Here is a 17959-nt window from a genome sequence, read left to right on the forward strand (position 1 = left end):
CATCTCCGGTAGATAGTAATTTATTATATTCATCGTCGTCTTCTTGAATTATTTCTGGAAGGCCAAAGTTTTTTCTCTCCGTTTTTATCCAATCTCTGAATAAAATAGTAATCTCCAAGGTGTCTTCTGCCAATGAGTGTCCGTTGTCTCCACGTTGAAATCGTGTTGCACTGAAAGTTCTTTCGAAAGCTACTGATGAAGCTCGAATAGTTAGCACTTCTTGGACCATTCTTGAAAGGATCGAAAATGTTTGTTCGTTCATTCTCCAATATTTTAGCAAGTCTTCATTCGCTTCATCATTGCAAATATCAATAATTCTTGCAAGTAAATACACATCAAGCTCGTTAATTTGTGAAGATTGTGATTAACTAATCATTTGCCGAATAGCACCAAGAGGTCTACTTGCAACAGTCTTTTTATGAGGCTGAGATGATGATGAAGAAGAGGCACCATTAGTTAGTGCGACAGAGTTCATTTGTCTTTGGTAATAGTCATACATAACTTTAGCATTTTGTTGAATACTACACAAACAAATAGAAAGAGATGGTCTTTGAGTTGGTTCTATTTCTAAATTAAATTAAATTTTAGGAATAAGCGTTTTTGCACCAATAACTTTGATTTTGAGGATGTGAAACAGCAGCAGTAATGTAAAAAACAGGAATAGGAAAAAAATATTTTTAAATTTTTTAAACCATTATTTTAATAGAATATTTATAATCTTCTTTTTATTTCTACTAAAAAATAACATCGAAATTCCAGCTATATAAATTAACATGCTAGAAATAGTTGGATAATATACCCCAAAAAATTCTTTAGTAGCATAGAAATTTCTTTATAAAAAATGAATAAGATGAAAAATTGTATCCCAATCATCATCTATTATATATTGTGAACAGATTGAACATGAGCATTAAATAAATTGGCAATCGATATTCATAAGAAACAGACAACATAGCATATATTGAATTTCATCTAGTTGCAACTTCTTTAGAAATTTTTCTAAAGGGTAATTTACAAGATTCACAACGCATCTTAAATTTTAGCAGGTATTTGAGAGCGAAAAATATAACCAACTGTAAATCTAATTTTCTCAAGAGTAGTGCCAAATAAAGTAAGTCCATCTTGTACAACTAAGATATAAATATGATATGCACATCTAATATGAAATAAATACGCAAAAAATGGAATTAATAGTTTTTAAAAATTCAATAGCAGAAGTGTGACTAGAAGCATTATCTAAAATAATAGTAATAATTTTGTTAGAAAATCCATAAAAGACGCAAAATTCTTTAGTTTGTTTAGAAATAAAAATACAAGTGCGTCAGTCATCAACAAATTTATAATCAATAATGCATTTTTGCATAATCCAGTTGTTATCTATCCAATGACATTTAACTGTTAAGTAATGATAACTATTTATACTACGACCAATGTTAGAAGTGATAGAAACTCTACAATCTAAGTGGGAAATAAATACCGTAAGCATTGGTGATGTTCACATTGAAATTTAAAAACGTAATTTCTAATAGTTGTTCTAGGAAAACCTTGAAAATCAGGATTATACATTTCTTGTTTGTAATGAACAAACCCGTAAGATAACGAAAAACCAAAAGGCAAACCCTCTGCAGCAACCGTTTTTGCCATATTTTCCCTATTCTTTTTTTGGTCATAATGGAGAAGACCTCCCGTCACATGGTTAATTTGTGATTGTATAGTACGAGAATCGTGCTTGGGCTGAGTAGTATTTATTTCAGAACGGGGAGCCCCTCCCTAGCAAGCCAACATCTTTGTGATGAAGTTGCATATGCTTCATAAAACCACCCGTTCTGCCATGACCGGATTTACTTTTAAAAGATAATCGTTATTTATAAAGTTTACACATAGCCTTTAAATAAGCCTTATCATGCGTAAATCATTGCCAATAAATTTATCCTTTTTTTATGTTCAATCGCTTCTCTAATGGAAGGCAATGGAACATCATCTCCAAACTGAGATTGACTCTAAGTTGGAGCTTCAGGAGCAGGACTAGTAGGTGTTTTATCTAAGTTCTCTTCTTCCTCACTAAAAATATCAAATTTATCATACTGTGCTTATAGTGTTTCGTGATATAGTGATTGATAATTAACATTAACACGAACCAAATCTCCCTCCATAAGACGCGGTGACGGCACCAAGTCTCTACAACTAGGCAAGCCTGACAAATTGCGGAAATAACGAAAATGGAGGTAAAAATAATAACTAACTACAATAGATAATTAAATAACTGATAAAAATGCTGCTCGGCATGTACGATAACCAACACTCTAGTATACACAATACTCCTAAAACCCGCGAAAAATCATAAGTCACAAGCTAAAGAAGAAAACCAGTATTCTCTATACACCAAAGTCTAAGAAAGTACGGAAAGGTAAATGACATAGGAGGGAATAGAGGGGGACTTCGAGGTCTGTGGACGCGGGCAGATATACCTTGAAGTCCCCAAAGTCTCGCTGCTCACTAATAACGAGGCTGATAAGAAGTACCTGGATCTGCACACAAAATATGTGCAGAAGAGTAGCATGAGTACACCACAATGGTACACACGAAGTGCCAAGCCTAACCTCAGTCGAGTAGTGACGAGGTCACATCAGGGCCCCATTGGTATATAATAAATAAGGCAAAAGAATATACCAGTGTAATAAGAGACTGGCAATTTAACAACGAGAAAACCACATAAAAATAGCAGCACAACACACATGGATAAACAGCAGGGGATCTCTCGAGATACCGTCTGGTAGTCCCAAAAGTAAATATGCTAGGAGATCTCCCGAGTTACCATCTCGTAGTCTCAAAATTAAATGTGCAGGGAGATCTCCCGAAGTGTCACGACCCAAATTCCACTAAGGGTCGTGATGGCGCCGGACACCACTGTCAGGCAAGCCAACACCAAGAAGTTAATTAAATTCCTATTTTAGTATTTATTGAAATCATTTCTCTTATACATTAAACAATAAATAATGAATTTCACTGAAATAATATGATGTCTTTAACAAACTAAATATTGAATAATCTCATAATCATCCCAGAACCCGGTGTCACAAGTGCATGAGCTATTTTTAGGAAAATCAAATGAAGTACAATGATTGTCCGGGATACAAATTGGACATAAGGTAAATACTATACACTGAAAGAGCTCTATGCGGGCTGCGGGTCACCTCGAGAGATACAGCTCACCTAAGTTTCCGTATCATTCATGCTGCTACGCCCATTAGGCCGCTAGAGGTACATGTGCCTGTGCAACAAAAATGCACAGCAAGTGTAGCATGAGTACACAAAACAACGTGTACTCAGTAAATATCCCGTCTAATCTCGAAGAAGTAGAGACGAGAGGTAGACTTCGACACTTACTAGTGGTCCAATAATAATATATCAATAATATAGTAAGACGAGGATTTTTCATAAAAATGGTTGTAACTCAATAGCATGAGGCAAGCAAACAATTTCTTTCGTCTATAGGAAATTCTCAAATTCATTTTCATCATTTTTATACATTTATCTCAGGCCAGGGAGAATAAATATCAACATCAATGAATTATAAGGCAAGCAATACAAACATGCGCAAATCATGCCGAGGTCGTACGGCCCGATCCAACAATATTAAACTGTGCACTGCCAGAAGGTCGAATGGCACGAACCATAGATGCATCTATTTAATCTACCGAGGCGTTCGACCCGTTCCACAATATATAAACACATTCAAACAGTCAATCAAGAACCCATCAGGGAGCAATTATCCAAGAAAAAGGCAATTTCTCTTTTAAAATCAAGAAACGATGACTAGTCTTTTAGAAATTCATTCACACGTACGATATGTTTTAAGCATTTTTAAATTGACAACAAGATTTCAAATATTACAAGTAAAGCATGCTTTAGGGTCCTAGACTACTCGGACTTAAGAATAATGGTAGCTACGCACGGATTTCCGTCACCTCGTGCGTACGTAGCCCCCACAAATAGGAGCACATATCCAATTAATTCACCTATGGGGACAATTCCCTCTTACAAGGTTAGAAAGGAGACTCACCTCACTGCGAAGTTCCATATCCGACTTCTAAGTCCTTCCGACGACTCAAACTGATGCCAACACTCCCGAAACTAGCCAAATACTGGGCAAACCAATGAAACATACCGTAATACTTATAACAATTCAATTTATATAAATTCCCAACTTCGCTCGAAAAGTTGACAAAATCGGCCTCGGGCCCACGTGCCCGGATTTCAAAATTTTTCGAAGATAACCCGTAACCTCACGAACTCAAATATATAATTTACTCTTAATTTCATGTCCAAAATCGTGGTCAAAATCCAAAAATACCAATTTTCTAGGTTTTTCCCTCAACCCCAAGTTTTCTACTAATTTCCATGTTAAAATCTACACATAATCAATGTATTTGACTCATAATAGGTAGGATTAACTTACCTCCAAGTTGCTAGGTGGAAGCCCCCTCTCAAGAAGCTCCAAAATCGCCCAAAAATAGAGAAAAATGAGCAAAATGGCCAAACCCCGCTATTTAATGCATTCTGCCCAGCAACTTCCGCACCTGCGGACTCCTCGCCGCTTCTGCGAGTTCGCTTTTGCGGAGTCTCCTTTGCACCTGCGCCCATTATCGCTTCTGCGGTCTTCCTTCTCGCTTCTGTGCTTGCGCAGATGCGGTCAATGCCTCGCACCTGCGGTCCTTCACCTGGGCGGCCATGTTCCGCTTCTGCGACTTCTAGGCCGCTTCTGCGGCTCCGCACCTGCAGCCCAAGCCTCGCAGGTGCGGTTACACCAGAAGGCAGCTCATCACTTCTTCTTCAAATTCCAAAATTGATCCGTTAACCACCCGAAATCCACCCGAGGCCCCCGGGACCCCGTCCCATCACACCAACCAGTCCCATAACATAACGCAGACCTGCTCGAGGCCTCAAATCACATCAAACAACGCTAAAATCATAATTCACACCCCATATCAAACTTGATGAACTTTAGAACTTCAAACTTCTTCATTCGATGCGAAAACCTATCAAATCACCTCCGACTGACCTTATATTTTGTACATAAGTCATATTCGACATCACGGACCTACTCCAACTTCCGGAATCGGAATCCGACCCCGATATCAAAAAGTCCACTTGCGGTCAAACTTCTCAAAAACCTTCAAATTTTTAACTTTAGCCAAATGACTCCAAAATGCCCTACGGATCTCCAAATCCACTTCCGATCACGCCCCTAATACCATAATTACCATACGGAGCTATTCCCAGACTCGGAATCCCAAACGGACATCGATAACACTGAAATACACTTCAACCCAAACTTATGAAATTCTTCCAAAATGTTAACTTCCACAATAGGCGCCGAAACGCTCCCGGTTCATCCAAAACCCGATCCGGACATACGCCCAAGTCCAAAATCATCATACGAACCTGCCGGAACCTTCAAATTCCGATTCCGAGGGTTGTTTACTCAAAAATCCAATCCTTATCAATTCCTCCAACTTAGAGCTTCCTAAATGAGAATTTTCTTTCCAAATCAATTCCGAACTTCTCGAAATTCTATTCCGACCATGCGTACAAGTCATAATACTTGATGTGAAGCTGCTCACGACCTCAAACTGTTGAACGACGTGCTAGAGCTCAAAACGATCGGTCTGGTCGTTACATTCTCTCCCACTTACACATACGTTCGTCCTCGAACGTGCTGAGACTTGCACTGGAGTTGTCCGAAATCATTGTGTAACACCTCGTGCACCTACCTATGCTACCACAACTCAGTTGAGCACATTAGCTCGATCAAATCTGAAGATAACCTCTTTTCGTTTAGGAAAATGGGCTTTAAAGACCAATTTCAACATCCGAAATTCTCTGCCAGGCCTGCTTTTAATATATGAACACCGTATCAATCACTACACGATGCACCAAAACACGACTGTATACCTCTGCTCAATTCTCACCACGTACCACATCATTCACAGGACCATAACAGCTTTCTCTGATCATGATACTCATAATGCACCTCATGACATATATAAGTCTTGTTCCAACTCTTACGATACCGCCACGACGGAAGAGACATGCCGAAATTCACAACGAACTGCCGAGTCAACAAATCGTTGAGTCTATACTCCTGTCAAGAATCATTACCTCAATCTGAACCAAATAATGGTGTTTGCTCCTTAATATACTTAATATAATCTGATTGCGCTGATCCTGGATCCATTAACCTTGTCTCGCCCAGTACGAACTGCTCAGGAAACAAACCACCCCGATCATGATCAAAAGTCCCCTATGATGTCGTAACGTGCCAATAGGCTGCAAGCTCGAACACGATACATAAGGAAAACGAACTCAAGAAGGGACTACTCAACACACGCGACTGATATGAACTTCCCTCAGAAAATGGGAAACAAAACACACAAAAACAGGTATAGGGAACTGTACTCAGCATCACACTGTTGTGGCGTGCAACCCGATCCAAACAACATACCCATGACGGAGTGCCAACCGATCCACACATAAAATTCATATAAGGAGATACACACCGAGCTAAATTGCTCATTACAACAAAATACCAAACATCGGTCACCAGCACGCTAAGTGCATAATACCCCCCTAGGGAGAAATATAACGCCATAAGCTAACAAACTCAAGCACAACTGAGGTGCGATATATGTTCTGAAAATAAAGAACCATCCTGCTCACACAACACCATCACTACGCGGAACCTCAACACATAAGAAAATTATCGAGTCGTTCACAACTCACACGGCACAATATGACATTACATGAAATAGCCGACGACGAAATAACATCCAACATCCGAATACTCCTCCATAAGGAGAGCTATGCTGAAATGAACACATTCGGCCTGATATAGAGCCCATATTCATACTTAAACCCATTCACAGACCTCAAGCCGATTCTGATCGTACCGAACTAGGTCCATAATCTTTCCTGGGTCCATAACAACCCCCTTTTTCCCATAACACAAAAGAACAACCATCATAACCGGAGTAATCCTCCATAGTCCACAACCCAATAAATCGAGTGCCTCCAGGCATCAATTCTCAAATTAACGATATCACCACAATCTTCATACTTGGTTTAATTCTTCGGTCAATCAAGTAACTACGTGCCACACTTATACAACCTTCCCGCGGGCCACGCTCCCACGACCTTCCGTAATTGATAACAAGTCTCTACATCCATACCACCGGCCGTACTAACGCTGCAAAGAGATCAAGAATCCTTAACCAGGATGCAAAGCCTCCGACACAAAATGCCGATCTCAGGTGACGCTGAAGACAATACCAACCTACTCTAAGCATTCAAGTCCCTTTTTCCTGCTCATCAGAGCTCGTGACAACCTTGCCAACACCGAACCGCAATCTCGGTTCCTCACTTTTAATTTTCATACTGCTCACTGCATCTAACTTGCCAATATGCAACAATATAAGGAATTCATCATAACTCCTGAACCACTAATAGAGTATACACTTCATCATACAGAAACCTTTTACTTAACTCATTCCAAGAGAACCATAGTAATACGCGAGTAACTCCTCATAACCGTAGAACATTCAATCCGCAAGTAGTGGTCTATACCACCATAACCCCTCCGGGATCCGCCTACACAGGACAATCCATAATACTTGAATACTTCCAAATATAATCAATTACGACGACCGTCGAGCCTCGCATATACCGCCACTACTGTGCCAATTCAACCATGGCTGACCAATCTAACTTCTTTTAATTCATCCTTAACCTGCCTTAGAAATAACATTAGCTCCATTCCTTACATCACCAACCTAGATCCGCACTCATCTTGAGTGACCCCATTCCATAAGACCACATTGTCTCCAAGACCATGAACTGTTTCATACCCTCCTTGCACGCACATTCACGTCTTCAACGGATGCACCCATTCTGATAATTCCTCCATCAATCCGAAGCCCTTTTCTCTTTTTCCTCCAGATGCTACACTGCTAGTCGAAAACATCATAGATCATTTCGAGCCTCTTATCATAATCTGCTACAAAAGCTTGATTCTTAACCATACTGCGGGCTTGAATCCTTAGGCACCGCATTTTTAACCTTTGAATTCACTAGGACCGTTGTTGAGAGTCACCCACTCGGGCTTGGTCCCGAATGTAATCAACCCCCAAGGTTCTGCTAGCACACGAACAACCACCCCCCTAGAGCACCCGGTTCAATCACTTCCTTGAAAATCACCTCCATACAAGACACAAATCCCGAGTCTTGACAAAGCCTGAACATGAGCCAACAAGGCCAACTATAGCACACCTTCACCAATTCCTTTGCTCGAATCACCACTTATGTTCTTTTCCCTTAGCCGAAATAACTTACCAATACGTCGAGAACCCAAAACCTCACAAGTAGATAACCATGCAACCCAATCCTAGGTGGTGGGACTCTCCCACTTAGCTTAAAGCTACAATTACACAACCCTGGAACCCACCAAGATTCTTTCTTCATTGTTGACATGATCTTACACAACCAACCCACCAAATTCCTCGAAATCCTTCTCTTAGCATTTCATGAACACTCTGAATTTCTAGCAACATTCACATATTCAACTCCTTACTAGATAGTCAGTGAAATCCTCCGCAGAAGCTTCGCCAACCACGCGACCGCTGACCTGCTCATAGGAGATATCCCACCTGTGGAAATTACCTACCAACATCTTCCAACGTCGCTGCACAGGGTACCGTCACTAGGACACCAATAACCTGTCCTGGGCTCGTGCTCATCCACCAGCTGCATAAATCCATTCACTCCTTGTGAACATCAACTAAATGTGCGATAATATCTTCTTATCTAAAGTCATGATGTATCCTTCTTCATATCAAGCAAATTCTTTCCGTCATATCCAATCTCCTGCCGTATACCAGCTAATGTTTCGAATTGAGCCCGTAGACCCAATCATCGTCCACTAAAATTCCCAATTCACTCTAGACTCTTTCCCCGGGCGAGTAGTTATCCTACCACTGATCCCGTATGCTACTCTGCCACTCTCCCGCTTTGGGCAAACTCACTTCTTTAAGAAACTACTGGACCTCCGCTTCTTACACCTGTCCTTCTCGAAGTTTAACCACCGCATGACACTTCCCACACATCTTTCCTCATCCTTTGCTGCTCAATTGATGCCTTAGATCAAAACCTATCTCGATAGTACCTGAACCAACAGACTGCTATTAACTCTAAACCTTTCTGAAGATCATCTTTCCTGAGTCGTTGGCATTAGAAACACCAATCCAATCCTGAACCACCGCACCCCGCGATCTATGACAGCCGTTCCCTGACACCATTTCACAATACCCTGCCTAAAGGCGAATTGAAGAAGATCATAACACCGACAAACTTAACACATTCAATCGGGGATGAAGACATCACGTTGCAGGTGAAAATTCCACCGCACTTGAAAACACCAAGGCTCGTTACTCCATCAATCCAAATATGAACATTCTTAGCCCGATTGCTTTCCTCCGCCGGGAATAAAATACCCAATCTCTGAATCATGCACTGAGTAAACCTCCCTTCAGGTCATTCACTGCCCCGACACGTAGGCAAACATCCTACCATCACATCGATACTGCGCGACAACCGTTCATGAGCATCATGGAAACTTGTGCCTAGCCTTAGAGGTCTCAGAAGTACAGCTACTGAGCTAAAACGACAGAATATCCTTCCACAAGGCGACGATAATTGCTCAAACCATCACGCAGGGAGAAATATCTTGCACCACATACGTAGTACCATTACAATTACTCACTCGCCGATTCATGACCAGCGCTTCGCATTGCATAAGATTGAATGAAAAGGAAATGAAGGCATAAGCCTCAAAGGGAATCAAATCGCACGATGAGGAAATCAAGAAGGGAAGTGCTCCTAACAGCCCTGTAGCCTCTCGAAGATAAGTACAGATGTATCCATACCGATCCACGAGACTCTACTAGACTTGCTCATGACTCGTGAGACCTAAGGGAACCTAGTGCTCTGATACCATGTTGTCACGACCCAAATTCCACTAAGGGTCGTGATGGCGCCGGACACCACTGTCAGGCAAGCCAACACCAAGAAGTTAATTAAATTCCCATTTTAGTATTTATTGTAATCATTTCTCTTATACATTAAACGATAAATAATGAATTTTATTGAAGTAAGATGATGTATTTAACAAACTAAATATTGAATAATCCCATAATCATCCCAGAACCCGGTGTCACAAGTGCATGGGCTATTTCTAGGAAAATCAATGAAGTACAATGACTGTCTGGGATACAAATTGGACAGAAGGTAAATACTCTACACTGAAAGAGATTATGCCGGCTGCGGGTCGCCTCGAGAGATATAGCTCACCTAAGTCTCCGTATCATCCATGCTGCTATGCCCATTAGGCCGCTAGAGGTACATGTGCCTGTGCAACAAAAATGCACAGCAAGTGTAGCATGAGTACACAAAACAACGTGTACTCAGTAAGTATCCCGTCTAATCTCGAAGAAGTAGAGACGATAGGTAGACTTCGACACTTACTAGTGGTCCAATAATAATATATCAATAATATAGTAAGACGAGGATTTTTCATAAAAATGGTTGTAACTCAATAGCATGAGGCAAGTAAACAATTTCTTTCGTCTATAGGAAATTCCCAAATTTATTTTCATCATTTTTATACATTTATCTCAGGCCAGGGAGAACAAATACAACCATCAATGAATTATAAGGCAAGCAATACAAGCATGCGCAAATCATACCGAGGTCGTATGGCACGATCCAACAATATTTAAACTGCGCACTGCCAGAGGGTCGAATGGCGCGAACCATAGAAGCATCTATTTAATCTACCGAGGCGTTCGGCCCGTTCCACAATATATAAACACATTCAAACAGTCAATCAAGAACCCATCTGTCACAACCTCGGTTCGCCCTCCGTGAACCATCGTGACGGCACCTAGTCTCTACGACTAGGTAAGCTTAACAATGCAAAAAATAAACAACATTTGCAGAAGAAATAACTGATAACCGAAATAGTGAAATAAAATAGCTAGGTTGATTGTGGAGGAGCAGAATGAGAAGCTGGTAGCAAATCCTACTAAAGAAGAAGTGAAAAGGGCAGTCTTTGATTTAAATGGAGATTCAGCAGGAGGACCTGATGGCTACACTGGAGCATTCTATCAAACCTGCTGGGATATAGTGGGGGATGACATATATGAAATGGTTCTTGCATTCTTCAATGGTCAGCAATTACCTAAAAGTGTGACTCACACCAACCTGGTTCTACTACCAAAGAAGAAAGAGATTAGTACATTTTCTGATCTGAGGCCTATAAACCTTAGTAATTTTGTAAACAAGATATTTTCTAGGGTCATTCATGAAAGATTCGTAGAGTTATTACCTGGTATAATTTCAGAAGAACAAGCAGGCTTTGTGAAAGGGAGGAGTATGGTAGAAAATATTCTGTTAACTCAGGAGATAATAACAGATATTAGGCTTAGAACAAGGGCGGGGCCAAATGTGGTGATCAAACTTGATATGACTAAGGCTTATGACAGGGTATCATGGCTGTTTCTAACCAAGATGCTGAGGAAATTTGGTTTTTGTGAAAGATTCATTGGGTTGATCTTTGACTTGATTGGCAATAACTGGTACTCCATATTAGTTAATGGCCAAGCCCATGGGTTCTTTAAATCTTCTAGAGGTGTTAAGCAAGGAGATCCTTTATCTCCAACATTGTTCATCATAGCAGCTGAAGCACATTCAAGGGGTCTAAATTCATTACATCTGAACCTTTATTTCTGTGGATTTGGACTTCCCAAGTGGAGTCAAAAAATTAATCATCTAGCCTATGCAGATGATACCATCATCTTTTCCTCATCAGATGCTACATCCTTGAGGTTGGTGATGGAAATCCTTCACTTATATGAAGCTGCTTCAGGTCAGTTGATAAACAGAAGTAAATCAGCTGTATATATGCACCATTCAACTGACCTGGAGGTTGTTAGAAAGGTTGAAAGGATAACAGGAATAGGGAGGCAGGATTTTCCCTTCACTTATTTGGGATGTCCTATTTTCTATGCAAGGAGGAAACTTGAATATTATCAACCTATGATATCAAAGGTGCTGGACAGGCTACAAGTATGGAAGGGGAAGATGTTATCTATTGGAGGGAGAGCTGTTCTGATTTCTAGTGTTCTGCAAAGTATGCCACTGCACTTGTTGTCTGCAGTGAATCCTCCTAATTATGTGATAAATTGGTTACACAAGATCTTTGCTCAATTCTTTTGGAGCAGTACTGTGGGAGGACATAGTAGGCATTGGGCATCATGGACTAGTTTGTGTATGCCATGTGAGGAAGGAGGGATAGGATTTAGGTCATTACATGATGTCTCCAAAGCATTTTTTTGCAAGCTCTGGTGGAATTCCAGGACTAAACCTAGTCTATAGAGCTCATTTATGTGTCAGAAATACTGCAAGAAGTTAAATGCAGTAATTGTGCCATGGAGGAGAGGTTCCCATGTATGGAGGAAAATGCTAGAATACAGAGATTTGATAGAGCATCAGATAAGGTGAGAATGCGATCATCTATGTTTTGGTATGATAACTGGACTGGTATGGCCCCCTATACTTTCTTGTTCCTCAGAACTTTGGCATAGATGAGGATATAATCAATGTGAATGATCTAGTTGACAATGGAGCTTGGGATAATGATAAGCTACTGCAAACTCTACCAGAAGATATATCCATGCACATTATAGAGAACATAAATCCTCCCTCCCAAAAAAATGTTCTGGATACTCCATTTTGGATGCTTGAAGCTAAAGGTAATTTTTCTGTGAAGATAGCATGGGAGTACTTGAGAAGGAGACAAGATCCTATCACTACAACATTATGCATCTATAGCTACGAAACTTTTGCTATAAATTTAATAAGTATAGCTAATACCTAATAATAGTCACACAAATTAGAATTCCGTGGCTATTTACAAAATTATAAAATTTCTTTGCCACGAAAATTAAGTTGGTAAAGCTAATTCCTCGTATTAGCTATACTCGCTAACAATCGTGGAAATAGCTACATAAATAGCTATAAATTTATTGTTACAAATTAAATTTTGTAGCTAATCATAAGTTTTTGCCACGCGTCAATAGTTATTGTAGCAAAAGTAACATTTTAGCTACAATAAATTATTTGAAACAAAATATTTTAGCTAAATGAATACTTTTGCTTCAAGTTTTAAAAAGTTGTGGCAGTAGTTAAATAAATAGCCACAAATTTATTGCTATAACTGAATTCCGTAGCTAATCATTAATTTTTTGCCACGAGTTGAAACTTACTATAGCTATAATAACTTTTTAGCCACAATAAAATATTTAAAATAAAATATTGTAGCTAAATGAATATCTCTGCTTCAAGTTATAAAAAGTTATGGCAGTATAGGTTAAATTAGCCACAAATTATTTGCTATAATAGAATTTCGTAGCTAATCATTAGTTTTTGCCACGAGTTAAAACTTCATATAGCAATAGTAACCTTTTAGTCACAATAAATTTTTTAAATCAAAATGTTACTAAATAAATAATTTTGTTTCAAGTTCTAAAAAGTCATGGCCATGGTTGACTTAGTAGCTACAATTATTTGTCATGCTAAAATGATACCACAAAATTGATAAGATAAATTTTATAACTCATCAGTATTTTTTTTTCCTCGAGGTAAATCTAGCCACATTAAATATTTGAACTACATTTTGTAGTCAGACAAATATTTATCTTCTAAAATAAAAATAGTTAGATAAAAGTTAAAACTATTTGTCATGACAAAATTAATAGCCACAAATTTAAAGAGACGATAAACTTACCAGTTAATTATAACTTTGGTCGTATAGTTAGGATTGTCACTGCAACAATAGTATTTTAACCACAATAAATTATATGTACAAAATTTTGTAGGTGAATATTTGTATTTCAGTGACAAAAATAGGAGTTGCTCAAACACTAAGTAATAAAAATTCAATTTTAACTATAGAAGTTAGATTTTCTCAAAATAATTGAAAATATAGTAATTATGTATAAATTGAAGTATTAATAAACTTTAAACTGTCGAACTNATTTTATATTTGGACGTTAATTATATATATTTGGTGTAAAATTCAAAATATATTAACATATATAGAGAATTTATGTATGTCTTGTACTTAACTATTTTTTATGTAACTCCTTGGGGTAATTTCTTATATATTTTAAGAATTATTTTTAATTAAGTCCTCATATATTGAAGACTTTAAGAGTTGTTTGATATATATATATATATATTAAGTCCTCATATATTGAAGACTTTAAGAGTTGTTTGATATATATATATATATAGAGAGATAGATAGATAGATAGATAGATATATATATATATATATAGATAGATAGATATATATACACACACACAACATATTTAAGTATTTTAATACCTAGAATAATTTCATATATCTAATGATTCATTTTGAAAATAAGTTCTCATACATTGTAGAACTTTGTGANGAGTAATTTCTTATATATTTAAGATTTATTTTTAATTAAGTCCTCATATATTGAAGACTTTAAGAGTTGTTTGATATATATATATATATATATATACACACACTTAAGTATTTTTGATAAGTACTTAGAATAATTTCATATATCTAGTGATTCATTTTGAAAATAAGTTCTCATATATTGTAGAACTTTGTGATGGTTTTGGTGCACTTAATTTTGANACACAACATATTTAAGTATTTTAATACCTAGAATAATTTCATATATCTAATGATTCATTTTGAAAATAAGTTCTCATACATTGTAGAACTTTGTGATGGTTTAGGTGCATTTAATTTTAACAAATGACCAAAGCTCCAAAATACATACAATGAACATATTTAACACTACAAAAAATTTATGAAATTATAATTCATTAATTTTTATATAATTATGGTATAGCTATTTACACAAAGAATTACGAAATTAATTGATACTTAAGTCCACGTGAAAACTAATTATGTTATAATTCTTATTAAATGTAATGGAATGATAGCTAATTAATGTGTGGATGACTAATTATATAAAATTTAAACAACTATAATCTTGTACCATATATGCGCGCACACACACACACTTAAATTCAGAGAAAAAATAATTATAAATATACAAGTTTCTAAATTTCACAAATTAAATTATACATCGAACATAAGAATTGAGAATTAATATGATAAAGATATAGGAAGAGGATCATGTTTCTCTTGGGACTATTATTTGATATTTTATAATATTTACATAATTCAATATTATTAAGTTTTACTTCAAAAAAATTTAAGATTTTAATATGGGTTATATAGCAGTGTATAACAAAACTAACAACTAGTATATCATAATTCATATTAAAAAATTATACTTGTAATTTTCGATACATTTTAATTAAGTATGTAATTAATCTTTATTAGATTTGAATAAAAAATATCAAATTTAGACCAGATATTTGTATCCATGTACACTTATCGCTAATTACACTCAATTGAAACAAATAGAAAAGTTATTTATTTAATGGTTTATTTTAATACTATTTTAATAACTTAATAACTACGTAATCTACTTAAACGCTAAAATTAAGAAGTTAATATAATTGAAATAGGAATACATAAGAAAACTAATAATATCGTATAGGATAAAAAAAGTTATAAAGAATATAATATAATATAGAATATCTTTATTTCATGCAAGTTAATATTTTTATTTTATTTAGTATAAATTATATATTTGATCTTTTGTATTTTACATAGACAATTTTCTGACTTACTTGCATATGTTAGGAGTAGTACTTACGTTTCTAAATTCTAGCATTTATGGCATTTGTAATATATTAACTAAGAAATAAAAGGAAGCATAAAGGCCAATTGGCCCAAACCAAAATTCACAAACCTAATAACATTCTCACTTTGTTTCCCTACCCTGCCGCCAACCCCATCCCCCCTTTTCCATTTCCTTCTTCAACAATGTCTCTCTTCACATGAAGAGAGCAAACCAGCTGAATCACTGGCTAGATAGCCCGATGGCTTCTCTTTTTTTTCAGGTATATTTATGTATATATATTTTAGGATTTTTAGATCCCAATACACCTATTTGATTAAAAATTTAGGATTTATATTCTAACAATTTGATAGATATTTTTGTCGTATTGTGATAGGTATTGAGTGGGACTTTAAAAATTAAAATGTAATATTGGGAGGAACCACAGTTCGTCGAAAAGACATTACAAAAATGAGATGAGAATTCTTTCAAAAGTTTTTAAAAAAGTATACAGGTTTATTTTCTTATCTTGTTGCTTTGAGTTTTTTCCTCTTATTGTATACTAAAAATTCTCGTATTAATGCGCTTTTTGGTTCACTCATTCTTTTGTGTTAATTATTATTTTTTTAAATTTATAGGGTGCATTTCAATCTATACAATGCAAGAAGATTAAGGATTCAACCTTGATGCAAAGAGTGAAAGTACTTCATCCTTAACTGCAGAAGATTATCTGGTGGCGACATCTGAAATTCCCGGATCAAATACTTAGAACTTAGTTTTCTTTTGATGTGGAAACCTTCATAATTTTATAGATTATAGATAATGGTGCATAATTTGTATTATACTCCTATTAGTTTGACAAGAATGTGACTTTAAGTTTTTTCTATTATCTAGCTGAATATTAGCTACTAGTATGTCTCTTGTACAAGAGTTACATACTTGTGGAAGTGTGTGTATTATGTACTGTAAATAGACAATTGTATATTTTAGAATTAATTTATTAAACTATTTAGATTTCAATTTGTATAAAATAAGTGATATTTAAAGTTTATTACTGTGTATTTTCTATGGTTTGATAAAAAAAATGTATGTATATGGAATATTTAAAAATTTTAATAAATTAATTTTTGATCAGTAAAAATAAAATGTATAAAAATCTATTCACCAAATAAAATATAATAAAATATTTAATCGTGGATATTTGGCGATTTATAGCCATAAAATTATGGGTTGGTAGCTAAATATAAATCTAATATGAGGGCATAGCTATGTATTTGAATTTGGTAGCTAAATAAATAACACCTTTTGCCACAGTATATCCCTTTGTATCTAAAGTATGGAAGATAGCTACAAAGCTAATTTATCGTGGCAAAAGATAAAATCATTAGCTATAAATATATATTCTTTGTGGCAAAAAGTTTTATTAATATAGCCACATCATAAAAATTCTTGTAGCAATAAGTATTAATCCTTAGCCATGAAATGTTAAAGTTTGTAGCTAACTTGTAGTTACGCTACATCTAGCTACGGATGCTACGGAAAAAATTATTGTGGCTAAAGTGTTCAGCCACGAAATTTTTCATGTTTAGCTACGACGTACTTCGTAGCTGTATATGCATAATGTTGTAGTGTATGATGGCATATAAGATGATATGGGTAAAGGAGCTACCATTCAAAATTTTCTTCTTTATGTGGAAAGTTTGGAAAGCTAAATTGCCTCTTGATGATTTTATGAAGAAATTAGGCTATCAAATGCCATCTAGATGTTGGTGTTGTGCTGAACCTAAGGAAGAATCCCTGATATATCTATTTTTCTCATCTAAAGCTGCTGAAATAGTATGGAAATTTTTCTTAACAAGAGCAGGGATTGCAGTACAGGGATTGACATTACACCAAGCCATCACTAGGTGTTGGACAGCTCCAGTTGTGCCAAGATTGAAGCCAATCATGCAGGCATTACCAGCATGTATTATTTGGGAATTATGGAAAAGGAGGAATAGTTTAAAATATGGGGATGCTGTTTCAGTTAGCAGCATAATATATCAAGTCTCAACAGCATTGCAGAAATTGGTACAGCTAAGGAAGCCAGGTTTAAAGGTTCCTCACAGG

At 36.4% G+C, this 17959-nt stretch overlaps 1 long non-coding RNA gene across 1 annotated transcript; it reads left to right on the forward strand.

The window, feature by feature from the left end:
• The first annotated feature begins 15974 nt into the window (after positions 1-15974).
• LOC109220421 lies at positions 15975-16870 on the forward strand. The gene is made up of 3 exons (XR_002067091.1): positions 15975-16133; positions 16248-16364; positions 16489-16870. It is a non-coding gene; the product is annotated as an uncharacterized LOC109220421 (long non-coding RNA).
• Positions 16871-17959: the final 1089 nt, after the last annotated feature.

The sequence above is a fragment of the Nicotiana attenuata genome, unplaced genomic scaffold, assembly GCF_001879085.1.
Source record: "Nicotiana attenuata strain UT unplaced genomic scaffold, NIATTr2, whole genome shotgun sequence".
NCBI classification, from domain to species: Eukaryota; Viridiplantae; Streptophyta; class Magnoliopsida; order Solanales; family Solanaceae; genus Nicotiana; species Nicotiana attenuata.